The sequence below is a fragment of the Chinchilla lanigera genome, unplaced genomic scaffold (genome assembly GCF_000276665.1).
Source record: "Chinchilla lanigera isolate Chin_1 unplaced genomic scaffold, ChiLan1.0 scaffold00050, whole genome shotgun sequence".
Taxonomy (NCBI): Eukaryota; Metazoa; Chordata; class Mammalia; order Rodentia; family Chinchillidae; genus Chinchilla; species Chinchilla lanigera.
Window position 1 is genome coordinate 8,256,441 of NW_004955451.1, and position 8,649 is coordinate 8,265,089.

The 8,649-nt window shown below is 38.7% G+C and overlaps 1 long non-coding RNA gene across 2 annotated transcripts in view; it reads right to left on the reverse strand.

The window, feature by feature from the left end:
* Positions 1–1,331: 1,331 nt before the first annotated feature.
* Positions 1,332–8,649, reverse strand: part of LOC102019974 — a 17,341-nt gene continuing 10,023 nt past the window's right edge. The window contains exon 3 of one of the 2 annotated variants that reach the window (XR_262589.1): positions 1,332–1,626. This is a non-coding gene — a long non-coding RNA (uncharacterized LOC102019974). Of the gene's footprint in view, positions 1,627–6,261; positions 6,537–8,649 lie in introns of those variants that run through there. The other variant, XR_001235956.1, reaches the window with a different exon arrangement.

Here is an 8,649-nt window from a genome sequence, read left to right on the forward strand (position 1 = left end):
TAAGTGTTAACAGTCTATTAAATTTAGCAAGAAGGAGGTTGTGAACGGTAGGTAAAAGTTGAAAATGGTTTGAAGACTGACTGGGAAGCAAGAATGAAGAGGCAGAAACAATCCTTTCAAAAATCTTGGCTGAGATGGAAACTGTAGGAGCTGAAGACGATGCTAATTCGTACCTTATTGTATTTGGGGATGATGTTAATGCACACCTTATTGTATTTGGTTTTAGAGATGGACAGGATTTGAATATGCAAAATGCTGACAGAAAACAGTAAATACAAGATGAGTAAAGAGGAAAGTCAAAAGACCCTCCCTGTATCACGTAACTCCACTGATATGAAATATCCCCAAATAGGCAATTCTACAGAAAGTAGACTGGGGAATTCATGTAGATAAGGGTAGGGAGTGGGTTTGAGGGTAATGGCAAGTTATTGCTAATGGTTATGTGTTTGGAGGGAAGGACAGGAAAAAATTTTCTTAAATATTTTGTGTTAATGGGTGTACAACGGTGTGAATAGACTAAAAATTTAAATGGAGTGATTGCATGGAATGTGACTGCTCTTTCAATAATGCTCTTGTTAAAAAATGCAGTGAAAAGGTGTGGGTGGAGAACACTCATCAGGGAGGCGGGTGATGATTTGGGGGTAAGTACAGAGATAATTTTTCGTGACAGCACAGGGTGGGGGACCTGATGGGTCCAGGTAGAGGCTGAGTATGAAGGGGACACAAAGCTGAGGTAGGCTGATGGCTTTTTGTGGATCATTTATGGAGTAAGTGGGTAGAGCAACAGAGGCCCCACTGAGAGGGAGAAGGTGGTGAGATAGGAGTTTAGAGACCAGTGTATGGGTGTCATAAATGTTGGTGCCACAGAGTAACAAGTGATGAATAAGGAATCAGAAGTCTTGCCTTGTAGCTCCAGGAGACCAGTTGAATTTGGAGACATGAATTTACTGTGGCCCTAACCTGGCGGGCTATGGTACTTCTACCCCAGGGTGTGCAGAATTAGTGTTCAAGGAACAAACAATTATTATGCGTGACTCAGACTCAGGTTTCCTCAGTGTCCTGGCACGACAGTGGAAGGGGTGTGTGATGAGGTATTAATACAAAATGAGCAGGGAGAAAGTATGAGAGAAGAGTGCTGCAGTTCCATTAGCTGAGAGGTCGATTTCTTATGGCAAGTCTTATATCTACTGTAGCACCTAAAACCTTAATAGTTTAGATTCATGTAATGCATTATACTCATAGACTATGCCTAGATGCTTTGTTTTTGTCATACTGTAATAATACTGTCTTAGTGCACTTGAAAGGCTATAACAAAATACCATTAAACTGTGTGGCTTAGACACAACATGAATTTATTTCTCCTTGTTCTAAAGGCTGGGAAGTCCAAGGTCAAGTCTCTGGCAGATTGGCTGTCTGGCAGAGCGTGTTCCAGGGTCATTGGCTAGGAACTTTTGGCTAGGTTCCTGAATGGGTAGGATCAGTTCAGATTTCCACATTTTTTGAAAGGTTGCTACTCAGGTACATAGGCTACTCTTTCACCATTTTCCATAGTTGCTGTCTTCCCATGTGGTGTAGATCCTCTGTTTTGAACATAGTATTTGATTCCTTTTCTTCTTCATTTTTTCCCTAAAAGCAAAAGTAATTGGCCTGATTACTTGTATTTTAGAATAAAAGAGATGTATTATTTTTAACAAAAAGGAGTTGCTATGTAGCATTAAGATACATATCGAGTAAGCAAGTTCCAAATATACACTTCGTTAGATCATCTGGCTTTCCCCAAGGTCTTGCTCTTTCTGTGGTAATTGATACACAGCTGACCTTGGTCCAGAATCAGGTCTCCAGCACATAGTTAGGAAAAGGAAACCATAGCCAGTGCTCTGCTGTTGAGGTGCTATATTAAACTATGTACTCTGACCTCCACTTCTCAGGTTTCTTTCCCTGTAACAGTTTGCTAGCACCTTTAGATTTGGACAGCACTAGCTCAGCATGTAGCAGAAGCTTCGGTGGTGAGCCCAGGGTGTCATATAGCCACACTTTCAAGCTAGGGAGGCAAGTGGTGAGTTGTGTATCCAGCAATGGGCAGAACTTTGGGAGCAAGACAATAAACGGATTGGTTGCAGCTGGTGGCATTCTGGTCAGTGTCCCAAGCAGACAACGATGGTCACCAACAGAGCCTAGATGCCGTGTAACAACCACAGCAAGCAGACTGCACAAGAATATGCTGTCATTTGTAGTCTTTTATGAGGGTGTTTTTCAAAGTCATTTGTATGAAAAAACAGAGTAACTGCTCTGGTTATATAAGCACATCTTTGGGGCAAGATAGTACATGTCTTTACCTGGACATTGAAAATCACAAATGACATTTGTTGATGCACAGTATTTGCATATCATAAAATTGAAAGAGTCATCATAGAATAAAGTATTTGGAAGCCCTCTGTAAAAGACAGAGCATAAATTTGTAAGGGATTTTTAATGTTTTTAATTGGATTGACTCTTCCACATATCCACCTCCCTTTTTCTATGCCAGCCTCCCTGTCCCTGTGCTTAGCTATTTGTTCTAATATTCTCTAATGCATTAACTAATAATAACTAGAGGTGTGATCTCTCCCTGGGGTGTCTAGATATATAGGCTCATATTTATTTAATTATAATGATTATTCTTTTAAAATAATGAAAGTAATATATGCTCATTATAAAGATCGGAGAATACATGAACTAATGAAGAAAATAAAATTATCTCTAACCCTTCCACTTCAAGATAATCATTTTCAGGTCATTGCTTTCTGCTCTTTTACCATAGATTCTAGACTATAAAATGTATTTCACACAGTGTGATCACCCTGCATATCATTTTTGAATACTGCTTTTTCATTCAAGATTGTACAGAAAGAATTTTATCTTCTGATGAAATGTTCTTCAGAAACTACTTTAGTGGATTCCTAGGAGTTCATCGTGTAAACATAAATCATCTTAACACTTATTTTCATATCCATGAATATTTTTGGTCTCAAATTTTATTATTATCTAAATAATCCAATTAACATATAGTGTTTTATTATAAAGTTTGTTGCTGTGCTTTGTTTTCATAAATTTCTACTTATCCTTTTAAGGATTATGCCACGTAATGATATTATTAATTGAGGTGATATCATTGTGTGTATATATTTAGTAAAACACTCTTTAAGGTACAAATGGCAGGGTTGGGGATTTAGCTCAGTGGCAAAAGCACCTGCCTGCCAAGCTCAAGGTCGTGAGTTCAATTCCTGATACCAGAAGAAAAACAAAACAAAACAAAACAAAACCCAAAGATACAAATGGCTTAATGTAGTTTGCAAAATTTTAAGAACTTGATTAAGTGTAGTGGTGGAGAAGATCTGTGATAATGAAAGTCTCACATCTGACACAGCACATCGTACCCATGAAAGAAGGTGCATTATGTATTTTAAGCACATTCCATTTATTTTGGATTTATGTGTTCATCAGTGACTCTGGATTTCTTTGGTGTGGCTTAAGATCTTCCCAACCTACTAGTTCACTTTGAGTAAATTATTATGAGTACCTGGCTGATATATCAACACACAAACTATACCATTTTGTCCTTTCTAAGACATTCAATGCTTCTACTTCTGGGAGCATAAGTGTTTCAATTCTTTACTATTTGTAGCCAGCACTGTGCCTTTTAGACTTATGGCTACTAAAGGTGATAGAATCTGTCACTGGTTCTTATAATTGCCTCTGGCCAGATTAGAAGCTACATATCAAGAGCATAATTACTATTGTGAGAGTGTCCCTTTGAGTATTATATCTGTATTTTAATGTTTTCTTGGGTTTTCAACTGTTCACAGTTAAAAAGCTGAACCTTTCCCCCCACGAACTCTTGAAACTCACACGTACACTGTTTGACATCTCATAAACTTACATAAATAAAGATGTGGCAAATAAGAATACTGGTGTGTGTGTGTGTGTGTGTGTGTGTGTAGGTGTGTCTGCTTCACTGAGGCTTGAACCCAAGGAGCACTGAACTATCTTCCTAGTCTTTTTCTTTTTTTTTTTTGGTTTTATTTTGAGACATACTCTTGCTAAGTTGTCTAGACTTACTTTAAACTTATGATTCTCTTTCCTCAGCCCCTTGATTAGCTGGGATTATAGGCATGCACTACCGTGGCTGGCAAAATATTTGCATTCTTGACTTGTTATTTATTTTGGGGTGACTCTACCTACATAACTGTTAGGATCTGGCTAAAATTGTTCCTTTTCCCTAGCTGACTCTTCTACTCAACCTAGCAACTGAATCATTCTTTCCATAAACACAAATAGGTAAAATACAACTAAATTGATTAATGAGGTTGGGATATATGTATCTAATCATCTGGATCTATATCTATGTCTACATTGATACCTATCTCTACCTCTATATTTACATATCATCTATATATCTCCAACATATCCTTAGTGAGATATGCTGCAAATAAATAAGAATTTTGATGTTGTTTCTCCATTGTCTCAAACAGAACTTTGACTTATATTTCAGAAATTGTTTAGCTGTAATGAATCTATCGTATTTTTTTCAGTTCCAAAGCTTTTTCCCTGATAAGATATTACATTGTTGGGGCTGGGGATTTAGCTCAGCGGCAAAAGCGCCTGCCTGGCAAGCGCAAGGTCGTGAGTTCGGTTCCCAGTACCGGAGAAAAACCAAAAAAAAAAAAAAAACAACCAAAAGACAAGATATTACATTGCTGCCTGGGGATGTTCACTGCATGAAAATGGGACAGCAAAGGGCCCAACTGGACCAGTGGCAACTCATTCTACAGAGCAGCTTCACGTGTGTTTTCCTGGCCATTTGAATTATGGTGTTTTCTGGTCTCTAGAAATTGGATTCTATGGTCTAGTGTGTTTATTCCTGCTCTGGTTTTGATAACTCAATACCTACTGTTATTTTTTCTCCTGCCTCAGTCTCAGAGTAGGGTAAAATCACAAAGATCAGTCATGCTAGGACCAGGGAGGCTGGTGTGGCACCAGAATGTGAGTCCAGGTAAGTCCCAGGAGGGTGTGAGGGAAGCATCAACGTCTCATCCAAAAAGCAAAGTTGGACTTGAGCCCCAGTCACACATTGAATCAAAGTGCAAAGTGTGACAGATCTTAGCAGGCTGTGCTTGACAGAAGAATGTTCTTGGGCAAAGCTGAAGTCTAATCGTGCAAGGGTCAACAAAGAAGCAAATATGCTAAAAATAGAAGGAGCCTAGAAGCCCATTTAAATGACTCTACTTAGACTGCGCTTTGTTTTGGTGCAAGCTTCTGTGAATATTGATGTCCCTTGGTCTGTGACAGGTCCTAGCTGATCTTTAAGGCGCACCAAGTAGAAATCAGTGCTGATCCAGCCTAAGGCTCACATTTCCACTTTGACTCAAGAGCAGGATCAAAGCAGGTGTATGATTTGAGTAGAACACAGAAGTCTATGGCAGCCTCCATTTCCCATGTCGGTCCAGCTAAAGCTTAGCCTTCAGTGAATTAGTTTTCCCAGTCTGAATGAAAAATCTGGCACTTTTGGAAATGGATAAAAACAGCCCAAATGAAAACATGCAAAGGATATTTACAGTTGAAAACTATTCCTGGTCTCTTGGTTATAGACTTGTTTGTAAGTGTTCGATTGCTACATACAGTCTTGCTATTGTCTGTAGAATAAGTATTGCAAAGTATACACTTTCTAATTTCTTATCAGGCAATTTTAGTTATTTAATATGTAATGTGAATTAATTTCAATTTATTACACTGCTGGGGACAATATCGCCTTTCAAAGAGTTTATAATTCATTAAACATTGCACAGTAAATTCTATAAACAAAGCACTCTAGGAATCCAAGTGGGGGTTATTAAGTATAGCTTTTGGAGTGGCTAAATTAAAACCAACTGCACAATCAGGGAGAATTGATCTGAGCCTTTAAGAATACTGGGTGCAAACAGCTCTTTAAAATGAGGTGGGGAAAGAGAATTGGGGGACGTTTTTAAGTTTGAGAACAGGAGAGTGGAGAAGTACGAGACCTAAAACAAGTTTATGGATGTCCATCTTCTGTACTGATCTGGATGACGCTATGTACAATCTTTTTATTGACTCTTAATGCCTACATTGCAAATTTTTGCTCAGAATTCCATTCCTTCTTCATGTTTTTCAGCTAGATCTCAACTAAAACCTACCATTTTTTCTATGCTCTAAATGTTAAAGTTTTAACATACCTAATACAGCCTAGGTAGAGTCTTACCAAATTCTGTGCAGAAAGAACTTGGCAAGAAAGTGTTTTCAATGCCTTCCACCAATGCAAGGGTCAGGATCAACCCACTGTCAGACTCCAGTTTGTGGATATTTTTGGTCTCACGGCTCAGACAATCTTGTCATTTCTCCAATTTCAATTATAGCTCAAATACAGTGCAATGAATGAACGCAGACAGATTTGTCCCCGGGATGAGCTGTTTGGCTTGGAGGCCAGCATGTAGTTTTCTGATCCCTTCCTTAGTGGGTGGAAATTCTCCAACAGAGATTGGCTGTGGTGGAGCAAATGTGAGAATTCAGAAAATGCCAGTTCTTCGGGAGCACTCCAGAAATATTCCAGATATATTTACCAGTGGCCCTCATGCAACTGTATCTCGCCATTCCATTCATTGACAAAATACACAGTGCCTCATTAACAGAAGCAAGGGGTTCACATCTGGTATGGAACACACGCCTAATTTAATTACATGTAACAGATATTTGCTGGGGCTCCGCTACTATTGTGGATACCAACAAGAATAAGCTATAGTCCTGCCTTTAAAAATAGTATAGATTAATAGTGGGTTAAAGTAGGGCCAAACATAATTTGTGGATGTTTGTGGTAAGGGGAAAATTATACGAGTGAACCAAATCATTCTTCAGCTTTATGAGAATTTGAATGGTATTTAAAGTCTATGTAGACGTATTTGTTAGGGTTCACTAGAGGGAATATATATATATATATATATATATATATATATATATATATATATATACACTTCACTAGATAGGTTTCACTAAATAGGTTTCACTAGATAGGTTTGGAAATGCAAAATGGCCATCTCCACACTGGAGGGCTGGAGGGTTTAGTTGAAGGTCAAAGTCCTGGGGCCCAGTACAAAGTTTGGTGAAAGTCCATGAGTCCATGTCGGAAAGCTTCAGGGCCTGTGCTGAAAGGCTAAGGAGCCTGCACTGGAAACTTGAAGGAACTGGCAGTGAATGTCAAAAGACAATGACCAGGAAAAACAAGGAACATTTCTTTTCTTTTCTCTCTCCCTTTCCTCTGTCCTTCCCTCCCTCCCTCCTTCCCTCCCGTCCTCCCTTCCTTCCATCCAGGCTACCAGCCTATTCATTGGTGCCACCCATGTTCGGGGTGGGTCTCCCCTCTGCGCTCTTCAGTTTGGCCTACATGTTAATCACACACACACACACACACACACGCACACACACACACACACAAAGCTTTGCTAATCTGCCACGTGGTTCTTACTCAAGTCAAGTTGATACGCCATAATTAAGGATCACAGCAGAATCACTGACAGAGAGAAAGAATAAGAGTGTCCAAGGCTTGGACAAAAATGTGAGCATACATAGAAAACGTTACATGACCTACCTAAAATTCCTCTTAGGTCTCTAACTCTGCAATGTTTCAAACCTTCACCTGGATTTTCATGTAGGCCTGATATTTACTGTTTTATCAAGATACCTGATATGGCTTGGCTGTCCTCATACCAAATTGTTCCCAGAAAGATCCTGAAGGGAATATCGTCTTCTCTCACACCAGTTGTTCAAATGAGAAGCCAATAGCTCTTAAGTCATTCTTCTTTAGCTCACCCCTTATTTCCCCTTCACCCAAGCTATCTTTTAACTATTTTTTTATTTTAAAAATAAAAGTAGGAAATCATGAACAGACAGACAACCTTTTACAGGATAGCAAAAAAAAAGTACAGACAATACAGAGTTACAAACAAAGTGGTAGGAAATTAACAATGCTTGTTGTGTTACATACTGATATCTTCAAAGTGGTTTCTCATGAAAACAGATAGAGACATGCAGTATTGATCAACCAAAGACTTATTGACAATTTCTTTCAGCAAAGAAATGAAGACAGTAGAACAGCTATGTTAACTATCCTGTATATACATACATACAAAATTTCTCCTTCTTTCCCTTCTCTTTTTCCACATCCCAGTTGCCCTTTACCCTTGAGTGTTTTCCTATCATTTCACAATGTCTATCATACCTCCTAGTTTAAATTAACTCTTTCAGGTTTTACACTAGTGAAACAATGTGGTGCTTGCACATGCAGGTCTGATTTATTTCATTTATGAGTATGGTCTCTAGTTGTGACCATTTACCTATAAAGGCTTCAAGTTGATCTTTTTTATAGCTGAGTAATATTCCATTGTATAAAAGTACCACAATTTTCTTACACAATCCTTGGTGGATGGACATTTGGGTTGCTTCCACAGTTTAGCAATTACAAATTGTGCTGCTATGAAGATGGGTGCACATATATGGTGTGATATGATGTTTTCAGATCTTCTGGGAAAATACCCAGCAGGGGGATAGCTGGGTTGAATGGGACTTCTAGACCTAGTTTTTGGAGGAATCTCCAAACTGATT